The sequence below is a fragment of the Bicyclus anynana genome, chromosome 16 (genome assembly GCF_947172395.1).
Source record: "Bicyclus anynana chromosome 16, ilBicAnyn1.1, whole genome shotgun sequence".
NCBI classification, from domain to species: domain Eukaryota; kingdom Metazoa; phylum Arthropoda; class Insecta; order Lepidoptera; family Nymphalidae; genus Bicyclus; species Bicyclus anynana.
Window position 1 is genome coordinate 1,880,068 of NC_069098.1, and position 16,326 is coordinate 1,896,393.

Sequence of the window (16,326 nt, forward strand, 5' to 3'; positions counted from 1 at the left end):
TATTCAAAATTTAATTTTAATTTATTTTTGTCACCTAAAAGAATAACATGTAAGTGACTGTATTTAAACTTTTGCAATTGCTAAGTATCAACTTGGCAACGTTTCTGCTTCTAAATACAGATAATATTATAATGTGACTATGTTTATGATTTCTATGTAAATCTACATTAGGAGTGTTGCCAGCGTTTGCGAGGAAATACACGGTCGTATGCAAAAATTTCGTATTTACAAGTTTTGTTTGTTTAAAATTCCTTCCATTAGTGGTTAAAGTTTTAGCGAGACATATTTGCGAGTGTAGTTGTAAATCTGCTTTTCAATTGTTCGAATCCAGTGCTGAAAGTTTTTATACTGAGCTTAATGCACAAGTTTTGGTTCGCCAGATGGCAGTCTGATGCTCTCGAGGGTGAGTAGTGACTAGGCCAGGCGATATATCTCTCGGGGTACGGTGGAGTTTTGCTCAGTCAACCTCTAGCCGCCGAGGGGTGTGTTAGTCACGGCGCGTCGGAAAATTCGAGTTCGTGTGCTCGCGTAAATTTTCATTCGAATTTTAAAAATTTTGCGGAATGTTTTGTGCAAGTGTTTTTATGCGTGGAAATAACTTTGGGATGCCTTAACCGCCGGATGTTTAGAGGTAACATGGGTTTGTTATTTTATTGTTACAACTTTTTTTTTCAGTGCGGTTTTGAGGGAAGTAATGTTTTTTGTTTTGTGATAAAGTAAATAATTTATTGAGGTTTTTGAAAGGATTTTTTTATGTATTTATTTTAAATAATACTTGCTTTAACTTTGCTGTTATTCTTACGTTTTCGTTATTATTATTATCAAAAATGTATTGAAATAATTTCTTATAATATACTCATAAACCTAAACTCATATCCACAACTATTATTTTAGGTTGAACAATATTATAATCGAATGTTTTGAATACATTACGGAAATTTTGAAAAGCAATATTGTTACTTAAGAAAATTAATTCTTTTATTATCATTTGGATTATTTTTTCAGAGCCTCATTGAATTTTAATTTACGCTATCTTATTAAAGTTAAAACTAATTAAATAAAACCTTGACCTAGGTATTTGGTGACATAATCGCTTTTTGGAAGCATAACTTGAAATGCCCTATTAGATTGTACTGAAGAGTTTCAAGAGACGTAATATGTAACAAGATTCCAGAACTCTACACGGATTAATAGAGTTAATCTTAAATTATGCTTTGTATAAAGTTAGTTATTAGAATTCTTCGGAACAATGTCACATTGTAGCTACGAGTATACGTAGGAAAAGTTACTTGATATTAATTCGTTTGTTACAACTTTAGTAGGTAAATATAAATAAATTGCCTCATTGATCCCTGCAAGTTGGTTCGGCTACGAACAATGAGGTCCAGCGTTCGAATCCGGGATCAGGCCAACAAAAAAAATACGTTAATGGGATTTTTCTTTCAAGAAAAATAGTCGTACGTAAAGCTGTCGCTTTCACCGGTCGTGTCGGTCGATTCGGAGGGCGTAGGTTCGAATCCGGTCCGAGGCATGCACTTCCAACTACAGTTATGTGCGTTAAAAGAAATTAAATATCCCGTGTCTCAAACCAGCTTAACTGACAATTTTCTCAATTCTCTGCGTGTGTGCAGTCTGCCAATCCGCATTGGGCCAGTGTGGTGGACTATTTGTCCTAATCCTAGTCATTCGGCCTCGAGCTCAGCAGTGAGCCGAATGAGGGTTGATAATAAACCCACCACACTGATTCAATAGTCGAAGCTACCATTATTTGAAAAAAATAATGTTTTTATTGAATAAAAATTTACTTTGACTTTATGAGATAAGATAGGATAATTTATTAACTTTATTTACATACAAGCGGACCCGGTTAAGTTTCGCTTTGACTTATGTGCACTTCTTCCCTACCCCTACCCTACCCCTAGGGTTTAGGGGTTAGAAAATTTTCTGAAAAAAGTTTCAATTTGACAGCAAAATCCCCATTAACAAAATGATCCGCCATTCATTGAATTCATTTGTTACAAAAACCACTCGACCGATTTTGTGCAAACTTCACATAAACTATCGACTAAATAGTCCAAACAAAGCCTAAACATAAGGTTTGGATAGGTGAGCCCGTTCTTGAGTTATAAAATTACAACGAAAAGTGGCATTGATTTTTATATATAACTAGCGGACGCTTGCGACTTCGTTCACGTGAAACTCGACGTAAACTTACAACTACCTCTACCCTACCCCTACTGTACCCTACCCCTACTGTACCCTACCTTACCCCATTTTCTAATTATTATTAATATCAACTTTATAAAATAACAATAAAGGTCCAATTGACTACGATTTAGTTAGAAAACATTTGTATGGGCTATTTTTATGGTTTTTCCGGCAACTATTCGATTTTTTCTCGCCGTAAAAACCATCCTAGAACTACAACGAACATTTTGAAAAAGAATTAGCCAAATTGGTCCAGGCGTTTTCGACGGCCTCCGTGGCGCAGTGGTATGCACGGTGGATTTACAAGACGGAGGTCCTGGGCTCGATCCCCGGCTGGGCAGAGTAAGATTTTCTTAATTTTGTCCAGGTTTGGCTGGTGGGAGGCTTCGGCCGTGGCTAGTTACCACCCTACCGCCAAAGACGTACCGCCAAGCGATTTAGCGTTCTGGTACGATGCCGTGTAGAAACCGAAAGGGGTGTGGATTTTCATCCTCCTCCTAACAAGTTAGCCTGCTTCCATCTTAGACTACATCATCACCCCATCATCAGGTGAGATTGCAATGAAGGGCTAACTTGTAAAGAATAAAAAAAAAGGCGTCTTTAAGTTATGCAACGCATTTTGCAATTCATTTTTATATTATAGATATAGATATGCAAGAAATTTTCTATGTTTATTAATTAAAGTATGACTGTTAATTTGGTTTTGGTTTGGTTGGTTTAACCTGTTAAGCCAAGGATCGTAAGTTTGGTTTTACAGTTATAAATGAATGTTCAACATTTCTTTTTCAAAACAATTTACCAGTTCATTTGTCGGAAGTTTTTCATTGCACTGCAGTCAAATGAAATTAATATCCCTAGAAGTCGAGAGTGTTTGGCTTCTTCATTTCTTTTACTTTTACCTATAGCTAGAGTATGAAACTTGTCTGTTGTAAGCTTCTAGGACCAAGACGCGTTTGGACCTCTTCGTGACTTTGATTTTAAGTTTTTGACTTTTATTATCACTGGCTGACTCGTTCCTGAAGGAATACGGGGATAAAATATAGCCTTCCTCGATAAATAGGCTATCTAACACTGAAAGATTTTTTCAAATCAGACCAGTAGGTTCTGAGATTATTGCGTTTAATTAAACAAACAAACAACCTCTTCAGATTTATAATATTAGTATAGATTCATCATTATCAACCCAAATTCGGCTCACTGCTGCGCTCGAGTCTCCTCTCAGGATGAGAGGGATTAGGCCAATAGTCCACCACGCTGGCCCAATGCGGATTGGTTAATTATTATCATTATTATCTAATAACATTACCTGATGTATAAAAGTGCTTATTAACCGATCCTAAAGGTTTGATAGACTTGAGCTTTCACTCGTAATGAGCATTCGTGCGAATCTTGTTTCTACACGACATCGTACCAGTACGCCTTTGCCGGTAGGGTGGTAACTAGCCACGGCCGAAGCCACCACCAGCCAGATCTGGACCAATTAAGAAAATCTCAATCGACCCAGCCGGGGATCGTACCCAGGACCTACGTCTTGTAAATCCACCGCACATACCAATGTGCCACGGAAGCCGTCAATTAGTTGAAAAATAGCAAATAGTTGAAAAACTTTGATATTTGACTGCTGAACTACACGGGTGAAACCGCGGGGCATCTGCTATTCGCTCATAAAACAATAGGTACTTGATTTGTACGACACGTCGGTTTGTTTACATTTTATCTCGTGGCTCGGGAATGGTTGGGAGTAAGTTTTAATTAATTTCGGCAAATTGCTCAGACATCGGGCCTCATGTTCACACAAGTTTCTGTGTTAGGGATGAGTAGGTACTTTGATAGTGAGTGAATAGAAGGGTTGGAGTGGTTTTTAGCCTCAGGAAAAAAGTTCAACATGTCTGTCTATGGCACCATAGTTAACCAAAACGTACATTTTTTTTGACGAACGATTTGACCAACGATTTTCTGTCAGACCTATACTTAAGCCATACTCGAAATTAATAAATTTTAATAAAAAAAATTCAACCGACTTCCAACTCAAAAATTAACCTAAACTAAAAAGCAAATAATAATTTCTTATCTATGTGCTACCTTCTGATCAATTTGAAGGCGGTGCCAAGCCAGTGATGTTTTAATTCAAGCCGTTTAAATTACACAATTTCTGTGGTTCTTTCAGAAACGGCTTTAATTAAAACATGACACTGGATTGGCACCGTCTTCAAACTGATCAGAAGGTAGCACATAGGTAAGATGTTATTTTTTGCTTTTTAGTTTAGGTTAATTTTTGAGTTGGAAGTCGGTTGAATTTTTTTTATTAAAATTATTATTTTTTAATTTTTAGTGTTAGCACACCTACTGAGTGTAAACAAAAATTAATGAGCAATTATTTGAAACGTTATTTTCTTATGATAAGTATCTAAGTCCTACAATCCCAATTTTAAAAATACTACCTTAACTCATATACAAACTTTCACTCCCCCTTTATCCACATATAATATGAATATTCAGAAAAACGTGAAAGGTGACTGTCCTTCATCTTCATCACCAGACCCCTAATACAGTCACAACCTATCTAGGTAGCTACTGTGAACCGTCGAGGAGTTCTCTTCACTGTCCCTCGTCTTCATCACCAGACTGATTTTATTCAATTATTTTATTTCAAGCAATACTATATATTTTACATTATATGATATGAAAATTATACTAGTCATACTTTTATTATATAATGCAAGCTATGGATGCCCAGTTTGGGCGTAGCCTTAGTTGTCGAGTGAGTGATAGGGAGATCGTTTTTATGATTTTTCTTTATCATGCATGTAGTCATTTACCGCGTTATCACACTTCACACTAATATTATAAATGCGAAAGTTTGTATGTAAGTGTGAAAGTGTGTAAGTATGTTTGTTCCTCTTTTACGCTGCGGCTACTGAAGCAATTTGGCTGACATTTGGAATGGAAACAGATTTTACTCTGGATTAACATATAGGCTAATTTTCATCCCGGAATAATCCATGGTCCCCGAGGGATTTGTGAAAAACTGAATTCCACGCGGGCGTCCGCTAGTAAGTATATTAATGTATTAATTGTTCTCAGAATAGTATAATATTCATCGAATAAATGTTATCCGAGTCGTATTACGTAACCGTCTTAAAGTTCCAGTACAGCAAAGTATCTGCCCGTATAATAAAATAGATAGTACTAAAATGTTTCCAATAAGTAGCCACCGCATGGACATTATCGGTAAAGTGCAGAATGACCACAGAGCTTTCATACCAGCCGCTGAGTACTTTCAAGACAGTTTTATAACGCTCCGGGAGTTTTATTGAATTTTACTGATTCAGTACTCTGTAATATATTGCGGACGAAAGAGTCAAGACTTGAGCAAACTATATATTTAGAGCAAACTGTTAAGTGTCAAATAATAATTCTTTATGCACTATTTTTTTATTATTTTACGCCTAAATACAATGATTGTTTTATTGCATTTGGGCCTTAAAAAAAAACCGTGGTAGTCATCAACCCATATTCGGCTCACTGCTGAGCTCGAGTCTCCTCTCAGAATGAGAGGTATTAGGCTAATAGTCCACCACGCTGGCCCAATGCGGATTGGCGGCAGATGAGCCGAATATGGGTTAAAATTGCTTTACTATTAGCATACTCTTAATTTATATACTTACAATTTAAAAAAAAACTGTCATCATCCCTATTGCGGGCTTTAGTTAGTGAACTGATAAACAAAGTTTTGGTTCTCTTAGATTGTACTTTGGTACTTGGGTAGCTACTTATACTCGCAGGTACCTTGTTGCTAGATCATTAATATTTCAGACATCGAGGTCCACTCACAAACTGTGGAGTAGGTACACTTAACATAAATTTTGTTAGAGCACTTACACAACAGTATTAGGTGCTGGAAATTTGGGAGCTTATGGTAAACTTCTGTGTTACATCGAAGACAAGTACATGGTAAAGGTAGGATCACGGACTTAAATTTATCTAGATATCGCAGATTATACTTTAGAATGCATCTCATTTCAATTCTGGATGTTATTTTTTATAACATCGATCATCCTTTTAAGTGACCATTGGCTTTATTATTTACTAGCTGATACCGCGCGGTTTCACCCGCGTGGTTCCCGTTCCCGTAGGAATATGGGGATAATATAAAGCCTATAGCCTTCCTCGTTAAATGGGCCATCTAACACTGAAAGAATTTTTCAAATCAGTAATAGTAAGCAAATAAACTCTTTAGCTTTATAATATTAGTATAAATTTAATATTGAAAGTCATTAAATAAGCCACTATCTCTTCGAGATGTTTTCTAAATATCAGAGCATTGACTCAAAAAACTTAAAAGACTCAAAAAACAAAAAACTCAAAACATTAAAAAACTGATAATTGTTGGATCAAGGATCAGATGTAAAAGGTAATCAATAAGACGGAGAATTATTGGAAGAAGATTCCTAACTAATTTGACGACCGCGTGGCGCAGTGGGTAGTGACCCTGCTTTCTGCATCCACGGCCGTGGGTTCGATTCCACAACTGGAAAATATTTGTGTGATGAACATGGGTTTTTTCCAGCGTCTGTGTGTATTTATACATTATATAAATATTTATATGTAGTATATATAAATGTGTATGAATATTATAATATCAACTATCTTAGTACCCAAAACACAAGCTACTCTGTATGCTTACTTTGGGGCTAGATAGTGATGTGTATTGTTTAAGTATATTTATTTATTTATTTAACTCTGAGTTCCAGACCACCGATTGCTGGGTCCCACCCATTTACGTTACGGTTTCGGGAGGACATTTTTGTTAGTACTTTGTATACAAAACATTAAAAAAGACATAAAAAAAGTAAATCAATGTACCTAAGACAAAAATAAGAAGTGTTAAGTCACCCTGGTCTTGTCATAACAAATATTGCCACACTGCTGTATGCTCTAAAAGCTCAATTTTGAAAGAAGCTTGAAAATACTAGGCAAGATCAATTACGTGATAGGTATTATTTTTAGTTTAACTCAATACGTGGGGCGCCGAATGAGTAAACTGGAGTGGGAGGCCAATGTTTACCCACGGTTAATTATTTCGTATATAAATTACACATTTGGAACGAACATGAATAACTATCGAATGTGTATTTTGTATTTTACAAGCAATTGTGCACTTTTTTTAATAGCTAGCTCATCATCATCATCACCATCATCATCATCATCATCATTATTTTTATCATGTTCTTTTTAAATGTGATAACAACAGTGCTAAGAGTGGATACTATAATTAGGGTGTAGAGATCTTAAGACATTTTTTAAAGATAGATATCATGTAGGGATCGCTGTCTTGAGATGCCTGCTTCCAGTGACTTCGTACAACACAGTTGATGAGACAAAGTCAGAATGATAAATAACAATAAATTTTAATTGTCCACTGCAGGTCATTCTCGCTTAAAGTTTAAAAGCTTGGCACATCACGTTCTTCATAGAAAACAATGGTTTTATGGCAATTAAAAAATCAAAATAAGTTATTATCAAACTATCGTCTCCTTAGTAATGAAATAATAAGCTGGTTATATCAGGTTAATCTCTAAAAAGTCTCCCTTTTCGGTATATTCCTTTTGTGAGTCATTTAAATTTGCCTGATAATAGTGGTTGTAAACAATATACGTTTAAAAAAGATTGCTAAGTTTGTCACTGGTTATTCTACAATTTTAACTTCTTTTTAACGGGTACTGACTACAAATAAACAAAACGCTTGACGCTTTAAAAATGCTTGTTAGCTTCCAGTAAGCCAGAATTTTATTTGATTTGGCATTATGCGCCGTTCTACACAAATTCATTACTAATGAATTGGCATTTCGCGCCAAATACTTCCCTAATCCATCTTTTCACTTCGGAACCAATTTTCAAATTTATCAATAAGGAAAATGTGACAAAAGTAGACCGCCATCTGAGATGCCCCGCGACAGATGTCGGCACTTTGCTAATCTCCTAAATCCTTATTGCTTTTTATTGAAATTGGAATACCGCCTGCCGGCTCTACTTTTACGATATCCCTGTCGCAATGCGAGCCAGATAGCCCGAAGGTACTTACTGGCGGACGAAAATGAGATGCCGCGTTTCGTCTTCGGACACTTTAAATACAATATAGACAATATTATTATCATAGAATGTACTCGTAGATGCTTCCGCTGTATGTTCACTTATATCTTTTAAACTATTCATTGGATTTAATGCAGTTTACAGCAATAGAGTGATTCAAGAGGAAGGTTTTTAAGTATAATAAGTACACACATATTATATAGTATACAAAATATATCACAGATGTAAAAAGCGGAGGCACAGCGGTTGATTGGCAGATGTCGGCCTGCACGGGGTGTGTCGAAAACTTAGGTTATACTATATAGACTAATCATAATATTAAGCTACTGTTACACATGCTCATTTCTAGCACGAAACCATGCTACTATTGAATAGTTGCTACTTATTAGCATGTGTATCGCAACATTGCTAATAATGTGCATGCTACTTGCTGCGTGGGTGGAAGGGGGCGTGCTTTTAGTGCGTCTGAACAGGTTTGCTTATTGAGTATGCTAGTGGATCAGCATTGCTATTCTGTATTCTCTTCACCTTCATCTCTCCCTGTCTAACACGATACTATAGACAGAGACCAATAGATACAAATAAGCATATGCCATTGGAATGTTTGCTTTGAGCATGCTTATTCAGGAGCATACTTAAATAGCATTCTTATTGCTAGCAAATGTAAACTGACGATAAGCATGCTCGTATGGAGCATACTTAATAGCACGTTTTAGCATGCTATTTTAGAGCATGTGGAAAAGTACCTTTAGTATCTATATCTAAAGCGAAGCTGGGGCGTGTCGTTAGTAGGCAATAAATAGAAGTAGAAAAGTTTTCTATGACAGAGCTCGTCCAGGGAAAGTTTATGCCATTCTTATTTTTGCAAGAAGCATTGCTGTATTCCGGTATGAAGGGTATGGTTCTTGGTGTAAGAAAAACAGACACAGGCTTACGTGTCGTATACCCACACTTGCACGGATGCATGCCTGTGAAGTGCTGCTTCTGTTTAGATGCAATTCCACTTCAAATCCATCAGGTAAGCCATCTGATTGATCTGTCAATTATAACTAAAAAAAGATAAACATGTATTTAGATGTTGTGGAATAAACACACTTTTAATTTACTACGAACTATCAACAAGAAAATATTTTAGAAAACACAAACAATGTGCTAAGGTCTACTTCTTCCCTATCCCTACTCTATCCCTTTCTCTACCCTACCCTAGCCCTACCCTACTCCTACCCTACCCCTAACCTACCTCTACTCCACCCTACCTCTACCCTACCCTACTCTACCCTACCCCTACCATATCCCTTATTTTTTTTTTATCAAGAACCTTCTTCTGACAATAACAAACACATCAAAAAAATCCAGTCCAGCCGTTCTCGAGATTTGCGCTTATCAACACATTAAGCGATTCATTTTTATATATTATAGATTACGTAATTTTAACTCATATGAAACTCTGTCGTTTAACTTATAAAAAATCCTTACTTATTGTTAAAATACCGTTAAAAAAAACTGTTTGTAACTTTCCGAACGATATAAAGTTTCCTTAACAATTTTTAAAAAATAGTTCAACATAAACGGGTTCTATAAACTTACTTTGATAGCGAAGAAAAATGCATTTAAAAAGTAAGAAAAAACTTTTGATAGTATGAAGAGAAATGAGGAAGCCTTGCCGATGGCTGGGGTGGGTTTTAATTTTCCTTAAGTTGGGATTTGCGGGGCGTAAGAATCTATGTTTTGGAGTGTTAGTAATTGCTTGGCAAGGAGTCAATAGGTCAGTGACTTGAAGTGGCTGGGGCTTTTATCTATTATTAGAAAGGCTTGATAGCCTTAGGGTGCTACCACACTGATCGGTAGTCGATCGTCCAGATTCTTGGGTTGATACGACATCAATCGATCGTCAATAGAATGTTTATTAGTGATCAACTATGGATAGATCAACTAGTTCTGAGCTAGGCCTAGGCAACCCTGTCATACCGCTATACTTATTTCTGTCAGTATTGCTATGTCCCGGTCTGAAAGGTATGCAGTTGCCAATGAAAAAAAATTCAACCGACTTCAAAAATATAAAACGTAGTGACTAGACTAAAAAGCGAAAAATAACATCATACTATGTTCTACATATCATATTATGTTCTACCTGTTGATGATTTTGAAGGTGGTACTAGCCCGAAATGTCATGTCATGTTCAACAGTGAGTTGAATATGTGTGGATAATGTTGATTTTGATGATTATAATGATGGTGATGATGATGATGATGATGATGATGATGATGATTAAAATTTATACCTATCCCTATAAATTAAGGTAATTAAGGTATCATGGTTTTTGCGTCCAATTTATATTTGCCAATATTAAATAAAATGTTGGTGTAATATCAACATATAAATAACCAGAGTACATCAGGTAGTCGAAATGTTCTTGCAAAGCTTAATCGCCTAAGCGGACCGCACGATAGGTTCTCAGGCATGCTAACATGCGGTTGCATCAATCGCTATGGTAATTAGAGTAGGTATTAATGTGCTTACTGAACAGCACATTAAGGTGTTGATACATAATTGCACGTGGCTGTAACGAATGTGAGTGCCAAACTAGGGCCTTGCCAGACAAACTTCGGTACACGCGCGGGAAAATAATATGCTTAATAGGAGAATTTCTTTACAGAGCTGGTCTGGTACCTACTACCTGCCAGCCACTTTTAGAAAGAATGAAAGAAAATACGTTTATTAAGCTGTTGTATAGCTTTTATCGCGGGCTTTGAGCGTGGCGACCGAATCAAGAAAATTTATTTATCAAGCAATGGGATAATAAGTCTTTGTGCTTATATCTGAGTTCATACCATTATTCCAAGTTAAACATTATTGTCTTCACCTCGCCAACCTGCATTGGAGTAGCGTTCATCTAAGCTATAAGTACTTTTTTATAGTAGGGAAGACGATGTCTGTGCCTTGTAGTTAACGAATAAAAATAGATAGAAGAAGATTTTTTGTTTGTCAGGGAAATGCGATCCGCAATAGTTTCACAAAAATCTCCGTCAAAAATGTTGAATAAACCACTTGCAAAAATTTAAAAAATCAGGGACGTTCAAACATACATACGGGTATACGTACGGGCCTGCTTTTGTTAAGCCGCTTTAAAAATTGCTTACATTAAAACGCGTTGAGTACGCGTTCAGTCTGGTATGAGCTTTACTTGTTGAATACCTGATATATGGTGATGAGAATTGGTGTTGATGTAAGCTCTAGGTTATATATGGAATCATTCATGAGATGGAGTGTGTGCCTAACCAGAATACTGGAATGCTTATTAATGTAAGTGCAACTTAAATTTTAATCGATATTAGACATACAGGAGTTAGCCTGTATATGTATATATATGTTTCTTTCATTTTATAATTTTAGTTAAATACAAGTACAAGTTAGTTGAACCAAAATGACAGTTGTCTGTGAAGTTTCAATTATAAAGAAAAGTGTTATACGCATGGTCTGTGGTTATGTGGTTACCCACGAATTAGAAGAATCTTAAAGTTAATTGGTTGAATTTGTTTGTTACGCCTTATTCTTTAACTAATTAAAGTTGTCTGAGGAAAAGAAAATGTTACCTTTTATACAGAAAAGTACTGTTACCGGCAGAAAAAGAGATCGTACATGTGAACCAAGCCACGTGCAATACTTAGTACAAAATATTACCAAGTATTTTAAGATTTTTGATAAAACCTCTCTACTCCTGACTGTATTTCGTATATTTTATTAGTCACGTACAATAAAATAATGTATTAATGGTCACAATATCCAACTGTCGTAGTCAGTAGGTATTATGGCAGCAATATCGGCGATATCAACCCGACACGATCGCTAGTCCTCTCCTAAGGGGCCGGGTGTTTGCAGATAGTTTATAGACGACTGGTGGTTCCGTATATTTTGGATAAATAAACTAGTTGTTTGCAGTGGGACTTGATCTTCGTGGTTTTGTCAATTAAAAGGCCTTTTGATATTAAATACGTGTATTACTTTTGTAATGGAAGATGGAACACAATTGAATGACAATGTAAAACATATTCGCAGGTAGGTAGAGATATAATACAATAAAGTAAACGCCTGTCGTAATTAGCCAGCAATTGTTGCCTTGAGTAACATTGCGGCGTTTACACTAGTCGACACTAAATTAGTGAGACCATGTTATCTGTATACTTCTTTTCAACATCATCACCATCATCATCATCATCATATCAGCCGATGGACGTCCACTGTAGAACATTTGTAGAGACTTCCAAACATCACGATCCTGAGCCGTTGCATCCAGCGAATCCCTGCGACTCGCTCGTTAGTACACCTGTTGGGAGTTCGACTAACACTGCGTTTCCTAGTGTGGGGTTGCCATTCCAGCACCTTATTGTATTAGGGACCCCGACATCCATCGACTCAGTACTATGCTCAATGACCTCAGCAGAGTTTCTCAATAGAAATTATTCACATATTTGTGAAATAATATTTCACAAATATGTGAATAATTTCTATTATTTTTAACCTAAAAAACCTAAACCTAAATAATAGGCAAATTATCGTCCAATGGCGGCGGTTGTCCACGTCCCATCTCTTTCGTCCCAACGTAATGAAAGAGATAACGCTATTTCCGGTTGCGCTGCTATTGGTTGAAATTTGTCTATTTCTTTTCGAGGTATATATCGATGTTCGCATGTTAGCGCCACTGATGTTTATTATCTACCCCAAAGGGAATGAGTACAGATTGGTATAATAACGTAGCATTTTCAAATAAAAAGTGACCTAAATATTTTATTTTTACAACATGAATTTCACGAATTTCGACAAGTAAAAATTAAAAAAAAAAATCAAGTGACGGATGCTCGACATGTTCCGCCATAAAACTGTTTAAAAATCACCGGTTAATATGAATATTTTCCCTGCAGCCAGTGTTTCGTACATTTTATTAGTCACAATCATGTAATAAAATATATTAATGGTCGCAATTTTCAACGGTTGCCTGTATTTTGCCTGTATTATGCCTGTGTTATGCCTGTATTTCACGCCTGAATCGCGGTGCCTGTGTTTAACGGACGGTCTCGGGCACCGGGCGAATTAATTTCAACAGGATCATTTATAATTAGAAGGGCAATCCCAAATTAATTTTTAACCGTTTAAATGTTTTGGTTCCGTGTTCACAATTATTTGCATTACACAATAGTTTTATTATAATTTTATGATAAGAGTACTTGTTTAGCTGCGATACGTGATACCCAGGTTGGTTATAAAATTAACCTTAACCAATATTAGCGTTTGAATGCGATATTGTCAGGGGTGTGATTCAACTGTTTTATACTCAACGATGTAATATTCGCCTATAACAAGTTTTAGTGGAATTTGAATTTTATTTCTATGGGATGTCAGTAATAAAATATCACTAACAACGATGTTGCCATGGAAATGAGCGATGTCACATCGCTGTAACGTTACAGAATGCAATGATTTTGAGTGATGATACCGTCTAAGATAATGGGCTAATTTGAAAATATATTTAGTTTAGTTTAGTCTATTCCTGGCTGGTTTTTATAACATAGTTCTCCGTAGTACTGGATTAGCCGTAACTTGACCAGACCAGAGCCAAATTATTGCAAATATTTACAGGTATAGGTATCGATATACTATAATATAAAAATATAAAGAAATATGAGCGAAAAGTCTATACGATACCCAATAGTTCACTCGACAAAGAATCCATTGCCATTCGGTATGTGTATCCTTAACCCCAGAGCTAATGACGCTTTTTCTTTGAAAGAGCCCGAAATAATTATATAAAGTCTTAGAAAGTTTTTGAGTTTGGTAAGATACGTTTGGAACAATGGGGGAATTAGTTCTAATAGATAGCCCCACGGCGAGGAAAATCGACCAACTCTTTTCATCTTTTAAACAAAAGGGGCTAATTTGTCGGCGTTGAACAAAAAATCCTGATGACGAAGGGAAAATTATTATTTGAGCGAACAAATAATTCTTTCATTAAGAAACCTTTGCGAGCGACGTCGATTAAGAAAACGCCATACTAATAAGAGTTTGTCAGTGTTTTTTTTATAATTATAATTAAATTATCTAGTAGATTGGCCACTTGAAGTAATGCTGTGTTATATGTTAGGTACCACACCTAACGTCCGACACAGCAACGCTTCACAAGGCAGGCGATACGCTATCAAACATATACAATACTAGCTGACGCCGCGCGGTTTTACCCGCGTGGTTCCCGTTCCCGTAGGAATACGGGGATGATATATAGCCTATAGCCTTCCTCGATAAGTGGGCTATCTAACACTGAAATAATTTTTCAAATCGGACCAGTAGTTCCTTAGATTAGCGCGTTCAATCAAACAAACAAATCAAATCAAATCAAATCAAAAATCATTTATTTCAAGTAGGCTCAGTTTACAAGCACTTTTGACACGTCAGTTGACTATTTGTAAAGATTCTACCACCGGTTCGGAAGGCAGGTTCTGCTGAGAAGATACCGGCAAGAAACTCAACAGTTGCTCTTTTAAAAAGTCATACAGTATAACAAACAAACTCTTCAGCTTTATAATATTAGTATAGATGTTATTATCCTTTAGGTTAGCTTTATTTAGCTTTCTAAATAGTATGGTTAGAGTAACGAAAATACTCAGACCTTAAATCATAAAAGTATAAAGTATAATTTTTATATATTTTTTTAATAATAATATGAGAAATTATGAGGCTTTAAGGTTACTTTTCACTAGGTAACGTTGCAAAGGTCACATTAAGGACCTCACAGCAAAGATTTACTGTTAGAGATGCATATGTCACTAGTGCGTCGAAACTGAAGTGAACAAAGGTGGGTAATTAGTATAGTTGCATAGTAAACATTGTCTACATCGTGTAGACAATGGTCAAGTACATGTTCAGTTGTGTATTCAGGAAGTATAAAAACTAAATATATAATGTAAGTAAAGTCAACATTGTCTAGCGCTGTGTGAAGTAGCTAAATTCGGATCACTTTTCGCGGTGATTTTGTAGGCACATACTTTATCTGTAGTATAAAATATCGTTGCTTTAGGCCTTATTTCCACGAGAGTTAAAAGGGCGATGCGTTAAAACTCAGCGTTGGCGAGCGTAGCGTATAACATGAAGTCGCAACACTGCTCGATAAAAAAGCGTCGTAGTTTAAAAACGCTGTTGTGTGAACATACTCTTGCATTTGTTGTATTTGAACGCTTTTTTAACGTCCGTTAAAAAATATCTCGTGCGAATGAGGGCTTACAGTAAATAGACAAAAAAGTACGTAGGCTAATTGGGCTAAATTGACGCGTCATTTGTAGAAATAACAGTGAATAGACAATACGAAAAAAGTAGATATAGGCGTATGCCTAAGTTGACGCGTCGTGTGTGGAGATGTCGTTGTGTGCTTAGGCCTTACATTAGTAAATGGAATGAAAGGTAGTCAATGGCGCGGACAGTGGTTTTCTTGAATTCTTTTGTTGGTAACAAATCTGATCAATTCGTCTCAATTAGAGAAAACTGTGACGGTTTTCCTAATTTAATTAGTGAAATGGATTTTGGGGAAAAAGTTTCTGTTTTGTGCGACTACTATTGAAACGTTTCAATGCCTAATTAAATAGGGATTACTTTGACCAAGAATTTTACAAAGTTTTTATGAATAATATGGGATTTTTCTTCCAATAATTTCTAAATAGCAGACTGTAGAGTAAATAGTAAACAGCAGTTAAAACTGTAGAGTGTAAGTAAAGTATACTTACCTAGTATATTATTTTTCAAAAAGTTGCCTGTAATTTTGCTTCAAGTTTATTATATCTTTACCAAATTCATCAAAATCATTCAAGCATTAGCCTTTTAATAAATAATAGACGTAAATGTATAGATTTTGAGATAAGCCCCTACATTCTGTAAAGTTACAGCGGTGTCACATCGCTCATTTCCATGGCAACTTCGTTGTTATTTTTGGCATCTCATAGAAATAAAGTTCAAATTCTATTAAAACTTGTTACTGGCGAATAA

At 35.9% G+C, this 16,326-nt stretch overlaps 1 protein-coding gene across 2 annotated transcripts in view; it reads left to right on the top strand.

Annotated features, from left to right (window-relative positions):
* The first annotated feature begins 477 nt into the window (after window positions 1–477).
* The window catches only part of LOC112052546 (connectin), a 311,702-nt gene continuing 295,853 nt past the window's right edge, over window positions 478–16,326 (top strand). For both annotated transcript variants that reach the window (XM_052886048.1, XM_052886049.1), the window contains exon 1: window positions 478–631. The gene's annotated coding sequence lies outside the window, so the exon portion shown is untranslated. The remainder of the gene's footprint in view (window positions 632–16,326) is intronic.